This window comes from Equus przewalskii, chromosome 12, assembly GCF_037783145.1.
Source record: "Equus przewalskii isolate Varuska chromosome 12, EquPr2, whole genome shotgun sequence".
NCBI lineage: Eukaryota > Metazoa > Chordata > Mammalia > Perissodactyla > Equidae > Equus > Equus przewalskii.
The window spans coordinates 20,630,433-20,643,961 of NC_091842.1; the positions used below are offsets into that span (position 1 = coordinate 20,630,433).

The window sequence follows — 13,529 nt, forward strand, 5'->3', positions numbered from 1 at the left end:
AGAAAACTAGGGGCTTTGCTGGTAGAAGGGAGGATGGCTGTTCAGATCCGCTTATTCCACACTGGTTATTTCATTGAGTCTCATAACACCCCTGTATATAAGGTAGAAAGAGCCCCTTTTGTAGAAAAGGAAACAGGCTCAGAGAGGTTAAGTAATCTGCTTAAGGTCACCCAGAAAATTCCAACGTTACTTATGGAAGTGCAGCCTACTTTGGGGTGGGGGACAGAGGCTATCTACTGATTAAAAACTGATGCCAAAGGAGAAAACAAAGAGGCAAACCAAAAGAGAAATTCCACAGAGAGTAAATTCTGCTTTGCACAGGAACTTTTGCTAGAACTCTTGGGAATAAGGCTCTCTCTCTCTTCCAGGATCACTCAGCAGGGAGGACGTGGGCCTGGAGCTTCTAGGGGCCACCACGTGGAGGGCACCCATGAGAGAGAAGGCAGCACGGAGGTGAGCAATGCTGAGGTGAGGGAGAAAGGTTCCTGAAAACGTGGGTTGAGGTCCTGGATCCATTTGTTCCTGAAACTGGATCCATCCATGATCTGTTCAGTTACAGGAGTTAATAACACCCTTCCTTCACTTGGCTCAGCTCCAGCTGGGTTTCTGTCCTTTGCAAATGAAAGGGCCCTGACTCATCTAGACAGGATGCTGTGGAGTATCAACCTTCAACAAGGCCCACCTTCAGGCACCTACATATGCCTTGTGTGGTGCCACATGCTTCACACATATTTGGTTCTTACTGTAACTGTGAGTAACTTGTCATTATCACCCTTTTACAAATGAGGAAACTGAGGCTCAGAGAGGGCAAGTGGCCAGACCAAGCAGGGTGCTGGCTTTCTCTCCCTGAGCAGTCCAAGGCAACTCCTCCTCCCCATGCCTCCTTCCTTGCCCACCAAGTCCCTCCTCAGGCCTCTCTGTCCACCTCTGGCCCTGGGCGGCACGGGCAGCTGAGGCCACTCAGAGCACACTCCCCTCCCAGACTTGAAACTGGGCCTGCCGGCTCTGGGGCTGAGCGCGGCTCCAGGGCTGGGCCTGAGCCTTCTCTCTTCCTGAGGTCACAAGGGCTGCTTGAGCCCAAGGGGTGGATGCTTAGCTCATCTGTGGCTCCGTGGGGCCTGGGAGGGCACCTGAGTTCTGAGAAAGAGGGGGATGTGGGGCTCCTGTTATCCTCCCGCAGGCCTCTCCTCCTGCACGCTCAGGGTCCCTGTCGTTGTCTGCCTCCTTGTGCATTGGGGAGTCTCTGAGCATTTCTCACCCTCTCCTACCTGGCTCTCTGTCTCCCCAATTTTCTTTCTGTTTCCAGGTCCTGCCAAACCCTGACTCTGGCTCCCTCCCTCCCTCCCTGCCCCACTTGCTGCTTTCAGTTCTGCCTCTCTCTCAGTTTCCTCTCCCTCCTGTCTCCCTTTGTCTCTGTGTGTCTCTGGGGCACCCCTCCCTTTCTGACTCTGTCTCTGGCTGTTTCTGTCTCGTCCGCCCCAATCTATTTTTCCCTCTCTGTCTTGGAAGTGCTGTCTCTCATCTGTCTCTCTTCCCCGTCTCTCTTTGTCTCTTTGTACATGTCTCTGTCTTGGATAATGTCTCTCGTGGCTCTCTGTGGCTCTCTGTCTCTCTCTGTGATCTCTCTGTCATTCTGTCTCCCTCCTCCTCTCCCTGCCCCTCCCTCCCCACATCCTGAGTTGTCTTTGGGGAACCGGAAATTTGGGGGATCAGAGAGATACTGGGAGGCTCAGCTGCTGCGACCTAGAGATAATGCGTGGGGAGGGCTGGGGCTGGATGGGGGTGGGGGGAGCCCAGAATCCACTGCGTCTTCCTCCCAGCCCCAGTACACACAGAGACAGACAGGGGAATCGTGTCACCCCCTCGGGCCTCAGCCCACCCTCTGTGGACTGCGCCTGATGAACCCGCCTCCCTCACAGGGTTGGTGCAAGAACTAAGCCAAGTGGCCTGGCCAGGGCAGGGGCTCAGAAAGACCTGGCGAATGAGGGACAGCAGGGAGGGCACGTGCCAAGGTGTCTGAGGGGGAGGCTGGTGAAGGGCTGAGAAGAGGGGACTCCTGGGTGCTCTTGAGCCCATCCTTTCCCCTCCCCACACCTCAGTGGTCCCCTCTGTACTATGGTGGGTTTATTCATTTAACAGACACTTGGCAGTGCTTACTCTGTGACAGGTCCTGTCCTGTCCCATTCATTGCTTTAATCCTCACAACGCCCCTATGAAATGGGTATGGTTATTAGCTCTATTTTATTGATGGGGAAATGGAGGTACAGAGAAGTTGAGTGACTTACTCAAGGTCACACAGCTAGGAACAGGACTCGAAGTGACAGGACTCTGAATTAGATTGGTCGTTGCCAAAGTCTGGGTGCGCATACGCGTGCCCATTTTAAACAGAGGCAGCATTAACTCATCTTAAACCCTGGGAGAGAAAGTCATTTTCTTCTCAATGCTGATGATGGTGATGGAGAAAAGCTCTTTTGGGTGCTGCTGTTTCATGCCCTTAGTCCCTTGCTAACCTCCCTTTTTACAGAGGGAGGGCCTCAAGCTCAGTGCCCTGAGAAGAATTTAATAATTTGTTTTGATTTGGTTGAATTAGTTTTTTAAGATTTCCTTTTATTTAGGGCAAGCAACACTGGCTTTCCGTTTAGGAGTGTGACATGTAATTGCCTATTAAAGGAATTTAAGCTTAAAAAGGAAGTACTTTTAAAGAAAAATAGTAAGAAGATTGGATACAGGCAGTTATGGATATGGTAAAAGTCCTGCATGTGGATTCAGAGCTAAATTTTAGGAAACCCAGAGGGACTGAGAGCCCTTTTCTGTCTCTGCCATAAACCCATCCCAGCGTGGCAGAGCCCACAATTGCCTGCCCAAGACCACATGGCCAGTCTGTGGCAGAGCTGGGACCCTGGCTGCCATCATAGGGGCTGCAGGAGTGACTGTGGAGGCTCTGAAGCCTGGGAGACCCTCTGGAGCCTTCAGAGTTCCCGGCAGCAAGTGACACAAACTAAGTGGGGCTGTTTGATTCAAAGAGATTCACTGGAGGGCGAGCCAGGCCCAGAGGATCATGGGAGAGGGCTGAAGCAGGCTTGGAAAACCAGCAGGAAGTGAGGGGGTTGTCCTGCTGAGAAGATGGCTGCTGCTGCCACTGTGCCCAAACACCCCCAGCCCTGCCAGCAGGCCACTAGCTTGACCCCCAACTATCCCTCCCTCTTTGGTCATCTGCACCATGCCCTTGGCCTAACCCGGGCCCTATGCCCATGCCCAGGCTGCCTGGTGGTGGTGGTGGGGTTCTTCCCATAAGCAAAGTGGAGGCTGGGGCCATCCATGCCCCACAATTGTGGCTTCTCCCACATAAGGAAGGGACATGGGCTGTGGAGCCTTCCTTCTCGCAGGCCTCCCTCTGCCCCCCGACCTGGGAGCCAGGCGCCCCTTACCCCCAGGCCTCACTCCTGCTCGGCCCTGGCCTTGCTTGGCACCCCGGCCCCACTCTGGGCCTCAGTACACCCATATGCTGTGGGGTGATGAGGCCCGAGCAGATCAGTAGCTTTTAAATCACTCTAAGGAGCTAATTCAGGGGTTCAGCAGACATTGAATGTGTTGAGGCAAAAATGAGACTTGAGGGGCTTCTGTCGACCCAGCCTTTCTCTAGGACAAAACAGTTTGTTAGACTTTATTTTTTGTCATAAAAGATAATGATGCATTTGAATCACAAAACAAGTTTATACTGATAAAAGACTGCTTTTCATCTGTACACGGGGCTGCTGGCAGTGTTTCAGCCATTCCTCTGCCACTTGCTGCCCGAGTCAGTCACGCTGGCCTTTCTGTTTGTCTCCACCCGAGACAGGCCAGGCTCATTTCTGCCTCTGGGTCTTCACACTTGCTGTCCCTCTGCCTGGAGCTCTTCTCCATGTCCTCGCATGGCTTCTTCTGTCGTTTGGATCTCAGACGAAATCTCCCCTCCTCGGAGCCCTCCCTGTCTGCTCCCTGTAGTCTGCTCTCCCTGCCGGTGCCCCTGTATCCTGTTACCCCATTGAATTGGCATCCTAATGCTGATCTTTTGGTGTTCACTGTCTGTCCCCCTCTAGCTTGTGAGCTCCCTGTCCATCCCTGGCACTCCGAGGCCTAGAATAGAGCTTGGCACAGTCAGTGCTTGGTAAGGACTGTTGAATGAATGAACTAAAAGAAAGCTTAAGCCAAGCATGTGAGTCCCTACATGACAAGTTCCTCACGCTCCTTGCAGTCCTAACACTTGGTATATGCCCACCCGTGGGGAAGCACTGTCTCAAAGAGAGACTGCAAACTCGTGGCCCACTGCCGTGGGTTTTTTTTTTTTGTATTGCGGTAAAGAAAAAACACATCAGAAAATTCACCATCTTAATCATTTCTAAGTGTAAGTTGAATCGTGTTGGGTATATTCACATTGTTGTGCAACACATCTCCAGAGTGTTTTCATCTTGCAAAACTAAAACTCTATACCCATTAAACAACAACTCCCCATTCCACTCTCCCCCCAGCCTCTTGCAACGACCGTTCTACTTTCTGTTTCTGTGTGTTTGACTACCTTAGGTACCTCATAAAAGTGGAATCATACAACATTTGTCTTTTTATGACTGGCTTATTTCACTTAGCATAATGTCCTCAAAGTTCATCCATGTTGTAGCGTGTGTCAGAATTTCCTTCCTTTTAAAGGCTGAATAATATTCCCTTGTATATATACATTTCCTTTATCCATTCATCTGTCGATGGGCACTTGGGTTGCTTCCACCTCTTGGCTATTGTGAATAATGCTGCTATTAACATGCATGTGCAAATATATCTTTGAGATTCTGCTTTCAGTTCTTTTGGGTATATACCCAAGGTGGAATTGCTGGATCCTATGGTAATTCTGTTTTAAACTTTGAAGAACCACCATACTGTTTTCCATAGTGGCTGCACCATTTTATATTCCCACCAACAGTGTACAAGGGTTCTAATTTCTCCACATCCTCATCAGCTCTTGTTACGTTCTGTTATTTGACAGTAGCCATCTTAATGGGTGTCAGGTAGTATCTCATTGTGGTTTTGATTTGCATTTTCCTAATGGTTAGTTGTACTGAGCATCTTTTCACATTCATGTTGGCCATTTGTATATTGTCTTTGGAGAAATGTATTTTCAAATCCTTGGCCCATTTTTAACTCTGGTTACTTGTTTTCGTTGCCATTGTGTTGAGTTATAGAAGTTGTTTACATGTTCTGGATATTAACCCCTTATCAGACACATGATTTGCAAATGTCCCTTCCCGTTCTCCAGATTGCCTTTTCATTCTGTTGTGTCCTCGGATGCACAGAAACTTTGAAGTTTTAGTAGCTTCATTTATCTATTTTTGCTCTTGTTGCTGGGCCTTTGGTGTCATATTTAAGAAATCATTATCAAACCCAACATCATGAAGCTTTTCCCCTGTTTTTTTTTCTGGAGTTTTACAGTTTTATGTCCTAAATTTAGGTCTTTAATCCATTTTGAGTTGTTTCGTATACAGTGTTAGGTGAGGGTCCAACTTCATTCTTTGGCACGTGGACATCTGATTTTCCCAGCCCCATTTGTTGAAAAGATTGTCCTTTCCCCATTGAGTGGTCTTGGCACCCTTGTCAAAGATCATTTGACCATATGTGTGAAGGCTCATTTTGGGGCTCTCTATTCTATTTCATTGGTCTGTGTGTCTGTCTTTATACCAGTACCACGCTGTTTTCACTGCTGTAGCATTGTAATAAGTTTTGAACTCAGGAAATGTGAATCTTCTAACTTTCTTCTTTTTCAAGGCAGTTTTGGCTATTGGGGGGTCCCTTGAGATTCCATAGGAATTTTAGGATGGCGTTTTTTCTATTTAATTTTAAAAAAATTAGTAGCTGTATCAGAATTAAATTCTTTTGGGTGTTAAAAAAAAAAAAAAAGGACTAGAGGAAGGCAGCTGGGTCTTGGTGCAAATTAGAAAAGGATGCCCCGTTGACAGAGGCTTTTTTTCCACCTTCAGGAAAATTGTTGTAATATGTTCATTTTGTTCAAATAAGACATTCCACTTCTATATTCCAGAAACTGGTCACAATACACATATAAATCTGCAATGTCCACCATATGAATGGTGTGCCTTCAACCCTAGTGCCCAGTCCAGGGAGGTGTGCCAGCTTCACAGCACCACCAAGGACCCAGCTGCCTTTGATATTTCTGCTTCGCCATCCTCAGCTCTTGATCACAAGACGGCTGCTGGTGCTCACGTCTGTGTTCTGGCAGGAAGAAGAGGAAGAAGGGACTTGGTGGGGCAGTGAGGGATAGGGAGGGGGCAAAATGAACCCTTCTTCCACCAGCTTAAAGCCCCCACTAGAGAGATTTTATGCATCTCCACTCAGGGAGACCACAGCCTGTATTTCACAGGCCACTCTTGACTGCAGGAGGGGGCTAGGACATGCATTCTTTTACCTGAACACGTTGTGACCTCAAATACAGAGTTCTTTTTTTTTTTTAAAGACTTTTTTTATTTTTCCTTTTTCTCCCAAAGCCCCCCAGTACATAGTTGTATATTTTTAGTTTCTGGTCATTCTAGTGGTGGCATGTGGGACACTGCCTCAGCATGGCCTGATGAACGGTGCTGTGTCCGCACCCAGGATTTGAACCGGTGAAACCCTGGGCTGCTGAAGCAGAGCGCGAACTCAACCACTCAGCCACGGGGCCTGCCCCAAATACAGAGTTCTTAATTCAGAAAGAAGCCAGTAATGAGAGGGCAGCTGCAGGCTCCCCAAGGTTGCCGACCTAAGAACACAGGTTATTTCCAGATAGAAATTCCAGTTCCAGCTTCTCTTGAACACAGGAACGATCTGGCAATGCTCGGTCTGCATTCCCATGTGGCAACAACTGGCTAAAGCTGCACAGAGCCTGCCCCATTTTATTTTATTTTCAAAGTTTTTTATTGTATTTATTTTTGTATTTATTTTTCTTTTGAGGAAGATTAGCCCTGAGCTAACATCGGTGCCCATCTTCCTCTCTTTTATATGTGGGACGCCTGCCACCGCATGACTTGATGAGCGGTGCCATGTCCACACCCGGAATCCGAACTGGCGAACCCCAGGCTGCTAAAGCGCAATGTGCGAACTTAACAGCTGCGCCACTGGGCCGGCCCCTCTTTTCAGAGTTTTAAAATTAAAACTTAATATGTTTTTAAAAATAGGCATTACATTCCTGTGCTTCAAAATCCCAAAGGTACCAAAGGGTATACAGTGGGAAATCTCCCTGCCATCTCATCCCCACCACCAAGTTTTTGTCCCAAGGCACAGCTGGTGTTAGCAGGGAGTTTTTATGCGTATATAAGCAAACACATGCATATCCATATTCTCCGCCCCACCTTTTGTACATAAAAGATATAATTCTGTATGCTGTTTGTATCTTGCTTTTTTCGTGTAACGATGCAGCTTGGAGATTGTTCTGTATTGCACCCCAAAACCTCGTTCATTCTTTTTCACAGCTGCATAGTTTGCCCTTATATAGATGTACCTTAACTAGTTCTCTAGCGATGGACATTTGGATTGCTTCCAGTAGTTTAGTTTACCAAAAAAAAAAAGTTGCCGCGAACAATCTTATATGTAAGTCATTTAGCCCCTGCGGGGGCATCTCTGTGTGACGAGTCCGTGGATTGGAGTCATTTGGTCAAAGTGAACAAGCGTGTGTGATTTTGATAGACATTCCAAATTCCCCTTCGGAGCAGGGGCCAGCTGACACCCCCACAAGCAATATCTGACGGTGCCTGTCTCCCCACATCCTTGCCAACTCAGAGTGCTATTGAACTCTTTAATCTTTGACCAAACTGTCAGGCAAAACTTGTCACTGAACTGCAGTTTTAATTTGCATTTCTTATTATGAGAAAAGATGAGCATCTTCTCATGTGTTTAATAGTCATTTGTATTTTCTTTTCTGTGACCTGTTTCTGTCTATTGCCATTTTTTTTTGAGTAAAATCTTTTTCTTATTTATTTCTAGAAACTCTTTTAAGAGTTAATTAGGAAAATTAACTCTTCATCTGCGATACGAGGAGCAAATATATTTTCCCAGTTTGTCACTTGTCTCTTTTAAAAAAAACTTTCTGAAGTATAAGATACACAGTAAAGTGTCGAATCATAAGCGTACAGCTTGACGAATCTTCACAAAGTGGGCCACCTGTGACGCTTGTCGTTTGCCATGTTTTTTGTTGTTTATCATGAGCTTTTGCCATGAAAAGTTTCTTATTTTTACATAGTTGAGTTTATCGATCTTTTATTTTTATGACTTCTGGGTTTTGTGTCATAGATAGGTCTTTCCCACTCTGAGATTAAAAAAAATTCTGACATTTATTTTAGCCTTCTTGCTGTTTTATTGTTTTCATTTAAAATCTTAATGTAATTTATGCTGGCAGATTGTGTGAGGTATGGAGTAGCCTTATTATTTTTTTCAGATGGCTCAACCTTGTCCCAATGCCATTTGTGGAAGAATCTGTATTTTTTTACTAATATGAAATGGTGCCATGGCCCACGCTGAAGTCCTCCACCTCTTCTGGAAGCTCTGGTCCGTTTGCTATCTGTCTATCCGTGGCCATTCGGGGGTGCCCCTGGTCTGGAGGTGTGCTGAGCGTGTCTGTGCTGTGTGTCACACAGGAGCTGTAGTAGTTGACAGTGCGGACCCTTGCGCCCTCTGTTAGAACACTGACTCCAGCAGTCCTGTGACCTTGAGCAGTGAGTTCATGTCTCTGCCTCAGTTTCCCCATCTGTAAAGTGGGGATGATGATAGTGCCTACCTCATAGGCTGGCTGGCCTATGAAGAGGCCATTGCATGAGGAGGGTCAATGTAATGTATTGTGCCGAGGACAGCATACAGTACACACTCAGTGTTAACCATTTATGTTTATTATTTAAGGCCATTTTCATCCTTTCTTCAAGGTTGTGATATAGAAAGTATTGCTGACTTTATTTTTGGATGAGGAAACTGCGACTTGGAGCCACGAGATGACTCGCCCCGGCCTTTGGTGAGCGGCAACTAGTTCCGAAAGGGGCCTCCCCCGTTCCTGAGCCATGGATGGGCCTGGCCAACTGAAGCAGGTGGACTTCTCCGAGTTCCCATGGGTGGGAGGGGCCTCCCCTTCTTCCCTCTCTGGCCTGTGGCTGATCTTGAGAGAGGAAATGTCACATGCAGCCCCAGCTGTGGGGGGTGGGACGAGGCTTCACCGGGTGGAGGCTGCAGCCCCAGCTGCTGTGTGAAAAGACCTCACAGACTGAGGGACCTGGAGCCTCAGCACTCAGCCCCTCCCTATGGGGCCAGCTGAGTCGCTGCAGGGAATCCGTCTCCAAGGAGGCAGGGCCTGCTCTGGGCAGCCCCAAGGCCCTCGAAAGAGACCTCCAGCCAACTCCTCACCAGTGGTGCGACCTGGGACAGGGCCCTGGTCTCTCTGAGCCTCAGTGTTCTTATCTGTCAAATGGGCAGGTTGTAGCAGGACTCAAAGGAGAGGATGTGTGCACAGCAGGGTGGCGTGGAGGGTTGACTTGTGGTGGCCTAGTAATTTGAGACATCAAACAATGTGTTCTGTTTTCTACCACCTGCCACAAAAGCAGCTGGGCAGGGAGAGGGAGAGCCCAAACTGCTGGTTCAGGGACTGCGCCAGGTGTGAGACAGAGGGACCAGGGAGGGCAGGCCAAGTGGGAGGACTGTTTCTCCTGCCAGCAAGAGAGAAAATGTGCTTGCGCTGGAATGGGCCCGCCAGGGAGAGTTTGAGACGTTGAGGAGCGAGTGGGGTTTTTCCTCCCTACCTCTCTTTGGGGCCAGTCCAGGGGCAAGGATGGAGTTGGTGGGGAGGGCAGAGGGCAGAGAAGGAAAGCAGAAAAAGGGTCCCAAGGAGTTTGGGGTCTTTGAGGGAAAAGGAGACCAACGACCCTCTCCCAAGCTGGATTTGCTGGGCCAGGCCCTCACAGACAAATCCAACCCCATGAGTTGTTCTGGCAAACGAAAACACAGGATGCAATATTTGGGACATACTTATACAAAAACATTATTTGTTGGTTGTCTGAACTTCAAATTTAACTCGATGTCCTGTATTTTATCCAACAAACCTACCCACGAGCATGAAAGGGACAGAGCAGAGAGGGAATGGGAGGGCATTTCTGGGGAAGGGAGAGGGGGTATCCCATGGCCTGTGCATTAGTGAAGAGGCCTTCCAGAAGTTTCTGCAGGCTCCGAAGGGGACACAGAAGGTAGCTAGGAGGAATGCCTGGTGTGCTTGCCAACAGCGAGGCTCATTCTTCTCAGGGGTGATGCGACCTTGTAGCTGAGGGCTGATGCCCAACCAGGCACCGAGCGGGAGACTTGAGAAACCTTAGCAACAGCAGACATGAAGAAGAAAGCCTTGAAGCTGCGGGGAAACCGCAGCGCTCCTGCTTGCTCTTTGCCACCGGGGCAGGTGGGAGGGGGGCGGGCTGAAGCATCAGCCAGCCCCAGCTCCGTCCAAACCTGTTCTCCTCTCCCCTGTTGCCCAGTCACTTTAGTGGGCTCCCACCCACCCCTCACCGGCCCTGTGGGCCCACCCAGAGGCAAGTGATGGGGAAGAACAGCATGACCACCGTCATAAAATGGCTGGGACTCAAGTCTTCAACTGACTAAAAATTTCCAGTTTGGACTGAATTTCCCTGAACGTGTCTCAATTATATTGTCAGAGGCGGTGAGGAGAAAGAGTTAAGAAAATTATGTTTGGTCAAAAAATACACTTATCCTGTTTCTTCTCCTCCTGGGTTCTGTAGACAGTCCTACTTGCTCCGTGCACAAGCACCTTGTTCACGACCCTGAGGTGACCACAGCAGGAAGAGAGCACTGGCCAAATGTTGACAGGAAGGCTGACACTTGAAGGGATTGCATCGGCTTATTTGCATTTCAACCACACTCTTACAGCATTGACTGTGGGCCAGCCCTGTCTTAAGTGCCTGATAAATATCAGTTCAATTAATCCTCGTAAGTGCCCTTGGAGAAAGGGCTATTGTTATAACCACTTAGCCATCGAGGGTACTGAGTTGCAGACAGGTTAATGGAAGTGACTTGCCGAAGGTCACACATCCAGGGAGGGGCAGCCCTGTCCAGGCCGAGCCCAGGCTGCACTCAGTGAGACTGGGCTCCAGCCCTCAGCCGCTGCTCACCTGCAGGGAGCTGGACCCTTGGTGGGTCATCCAATCAATAGGATGTGTGTGGAGACGTCCACCAGGGCAGGCCCTGTGCTGGGCTCTGGGACGAGCATGGAAACAGGACACCGTTTCCAGTCTTGCAGACTGCTTGGTCCAGTGGGAGAGACAGACACAAATGCTTACAACCCAGTGTTCACAAATCAGTGCTCTAAAATGAGCCCATTTAGTGAGTATTTACTGTGGGCCAGTCCCTGCTATAAGCATGGTGCCCAGCTTATCTTCATCCTCGCAACAACCCCTTGAGATATGATTGGCCCCATTTTGTAGATGAGTAAACTTGAGGCTTAGAGAGATTCAGTAATTTGCCTAAGGTCACACCAAGCAAATGGCAAATTTGGGACTCACTAGGCAAAGTGTAGGCTTCTATGGGGGCACATCCTAGACGACTTTCCAGGCGAGGTGCTGCTGCCCTTGAGTTGGGCAGAAGAGGGGATTGGTCCAGTGGAGAGAAGTGGGAGGGTGTTCCAAACAAAGGAAACCACTTACAAAGTCCTGGAGGCTCACGGGCCTGGGGGAGCCCATGGTGCCTGGTCAAGAGCTCTCCTGTGTGACAGGGGCCCCTGCTCACTGTTCTCAGGGGCTCTGGCTGGGCTGGGCTCAAGGGGCAGGAGGAGGCCCAGGGCGGGGACCCAGCCTTGCCCGGCCCTTGGGACAGTGTCGGTGCTGGAATACCAACCATGGAGGGGAAGGCATGGGGAGGCCAGCAGGGCAAGGAGGCTGCATTGTGTAGTGAGTCTGTGCGTGGACTCAGGCCGCAGACTGCCTGGGTTGAACTCCCTGCTCTGTCCTTTACTGGCTCTGTGACCTTGAGCAAGTCACTTCCCCTCTCTGAGCCTCAGTTACCTCATCTATAACATAGGCATAATTAATGGGCTTTAATGAGCATTAAATATCTTAATAGGTGCAAAGGACTTAGAGCAGGGCCCGGCTGAAGTCTGTGCTCCAGAAGTGTCGGACGTTATTAGTACCGAGACTATTTCCCTGGCAAGCTCGTTGCTCTCATTTAGGTTGAGGGGAGCCAATGGTGGTTGGAGAGCCTGGTGCCCCCAGCCACCCTGCCCACATCTCAGGACTTGGCCTCACCAGCCCCACTACCAAGCCCCCGCTACACTCGGGGCCTGGGCCCACTGGGGGTGGCACAGGCCGCTCTGGCTGTGGATGCGGAGGCTCTGGCAGTCGGGGGAAGGGTGGGAACCAAGAGAAGTGGTGACTAAGACAGAGCCTGAGATGCTCTCACACAAAGAACTCCTCCAGAAGGTGGGTTCTTTCACTCCGCTCTGGCGAGTGACTCATGCGGGGGCAGATACGGAAGGCACTGGGGCACAAGAGGTGACACATGTCCCTCCCAAGAAGCTGGTGGCACCGTGGGCTCTGCAGAGCTGGGAGTGTCTCCCATATTCTAGCGGGGGTAGTACAGACCCTGTGCTTGAGAAGCCTGGGGTCAGAAAGACCGAGGTTCGTAGTCCCGGCTAGTTAAATGCCCTCCCGGCACGAAGCCCTTCCTATCGTGCTTCGTTAGATCTTGGTGACTCCCCTCCTCACAGACCTGCAGTGGCTCCCCTCGCCACGCGACATAGTGCAGCCTTCTTCTGTCAGGGGTGAAGTGGGGAGGGGACGGGGAGGAGACACATTTGCAGAATATCTGCAGACTGCGCCGTCTTCATCTTATTTAAACCTCGCTCAGATCTATTTTACAGTTGAGGAACTAGCCCCGCACAGGTGGCCAAGTCACCTAAGGCAGAGCTGGGTTTCAAACCCTAGTCTGTCCTTCCCCATCCAGAGTCTGTCTGTCTATTGCCTACATAGCTTCACCCAGTCAGTAAAACGGCAGGAGTTTAAATGTGGTCACATTGTTATTACAAAGAAAGAAGAGAGAAGGAGAGAAAACCACAAATCGCACTGCACGGTCTTACCTCCTCCTAAGTAACCTGCTCGGCAGTCTGGCCTGCTCCAGAACGGCCGGCAGGAGAAGGCAGTGGGTGTCGCCCTCTCAGCCAAGCTCAGACTTGGTGACAAGACAAGGAAGTTATAACTGCACCTTCACTTGGCTCCTGGGTCTTGCTTCTGCGTCTCCTAATTACATTTATCTTGCATACCTTTTTTGTATGTATAAGATTGTAAAGACACCAGGCCCTGATGATTTCAAAGATGAATTTAGCTAATTTTCAGATGTTTAAATTGATAGAAAATAAAGGTAATTCCAATGTTACTTAAACTACTCTAGGTCATAGAAAAAGATGGAAACTCTCCAGTTTATTTTATGAAGGTAGCATGACCTTAATACAAAAACCTGATGAACACAGTGAACCAACAAACAAA

At 49.2% G+C, this 13,529-nt stretch overlaps 1 long non-coding RNA gene across 1 annotated transcript; it reads left to right on the forward strand.

Annotated features, from left to right (window-relative positions):
• Positions 1-13,529, forward strand: LOC139074889 (uncharacterized). Its single transcript, XR_011524792.1, has 2 exons — positions 1-453; positions 8,928-13,529. It is a non-coding gene; the product is annotated as an uncharacterized lncRNA (long non-coding RNA).